Below are 1,821 nucleotides of genomic sequence, written 5' to 3'. Positions count from 1 at the left end.
GTGTTATTTAGTTCTATTTTTGAGGGTGTCACTCAAAACCATCATAAAATAAAGTAAATGAACTAAAATGAAATYAAATTTAAATTAACAATATATTTTATGCATGGTGGTGATTAGTCAGAATGTCTTTGCAAGACCTGCTCTCATTGGCTGTTATGAGTCACATGACCTTTACGCTCCAAATTCAAACCAGAGCTGTAAACAAGCTAGGGCTAGTTGTTTTACAAATGTGAGCCATAAATGCAAAATAGAAATAGCAAAACAAATGTCAATTTCAAAAATTTTTTTAAAACCAAGAGTGGATGAAGACTTGGTGACTGACAGCATCGCAAATATTACGGCAGAGCATTGAATCCGCACCAGCACCTTCAGAATTTAGGCCGCCCAACAGGCCGTCATCATTGACTGATAGCGGGAGGGGGACCTGCCCAGATCCTGCACCTGCTGGAGGATGTTACCCTGAAGAAATTGCCATAATGCCACCACCAGATTTATCTGCGATTGATGAYCCAGATACACGTGACGTCTTTAATAAGTGACTGTCAACACAGAGGAAGTTATGAGCTTTATTTATTAAATAGCGGATGTGAAGAAGTGGCTGAGCTTCATTTTAGAGTTTTTGCCGRGGAGTTGTGGACTTTTATTTTAGAATTATGAAGTCCTCTCCTTCATAGTTCAGCTCTGATGACTGTAACARGTTTTTGTTTGMTTGGTYAGTGATCCTAAAAGACACGCTGCCCCTTACTTCTTCTTGTGGTGTCCTCCTGCAGCACAACAGCTGACATTGTTCCAKAAATWACGCGCAGCTTTACGTGAACACGTTTACATCTTGTGGAGCTGAGGATTCATCAGCTGAGCTGTTCTGACTTAATCTGCTGAGCTGACGTGTTTTTTCTTCAGTGAGATTAAAAATGTCGACAATTCACCCACATTTTATTCTTCTCAGCAGTGTGCGCATAGCAGGAGTGCGCTGCGCACACTGATGCGTGTTTATGTCAACACGTTCTTCTCAATGACAAAATATAAGAAATTTCACAGGGAGAGGTCGTTCATYTGTTAGGCTTATTCGGCTTATTCTGTTTGTTGTCTGCAGTTAAATGTGGTTCATTGTTTGAGCTTTCACCCAAAACTAAAAAAATAACACAGTGTCAGACYCTCCTCATATCCAGAAAACAGTGGAGTCATATYGTGTATTTAAGTCAGTTTCAGGACCTGTGTGCATATTTTTATGCACACCTTTCARGCAATGTTAGTTTTGAATTGATATATTCCTAWRTCGTGTGCATGGAATCTGGCGCACACAACCTTTACGCACCATTGCTACGCAACATGAAGCCCCGGGCTGCCGCTGACTGAGGATCTGGTTTGCCTTTTTTAATTATAAGTGAGCTTAATCGAATCTGTTTCTGTGTGAGTGTCCGATATACATATGGACACAATTTTATTAAAGCAAAAGTGGAATTTACAAATAAAAGTACTTTCAACCATATTTATCTGGCCCATGGCGCCTGAAGCTATACGCACTGTGCATAGGCCTACCTTGAGATTCTCCTTTGATTTAAAAATATTTTAATATAATTATTTGACTTATATCATTTTATATTTTTTTTATCTTGTCTGCATAAATGAAATCCGTATTATTGCCCTGTTTTCATTTAGGCTAATTGGTTTTACAGTGACAGCAGTGTGTTTTGAATGACAGCTGCCTTCCTCTCTCTCCTCCTCCTCAGGCAGAGACAGAAGAGGCGATCTGAGGCATTAATGTTGCAAGTTACATCCACTGCAAAACATTTGTCATATTTTTATTATTTTCTTTCTTTC

The sequence above is a fragment of the Austrofundulus limnaeus genome, unplaced genomic scaffold, assembly GCF_001266775.1.
Source record: "Austrofundulus limnaeus strain Quisiro unplaced genomic scaffold, Austrofundulus_limnaeus-1.0 Scaffold698, whole genome shotgun sequence".
In the NCBI taxonomy this organism is placed as follows: Eukaryota; Metazoa; Chordata; class Actinopteri; order Cyprinodontiformes; family Rivulidae; genus Austrofundulus; species Austrofundulus limnaeus.
This window is presented reverse-complemented; position numbering follows the sequence as displayed.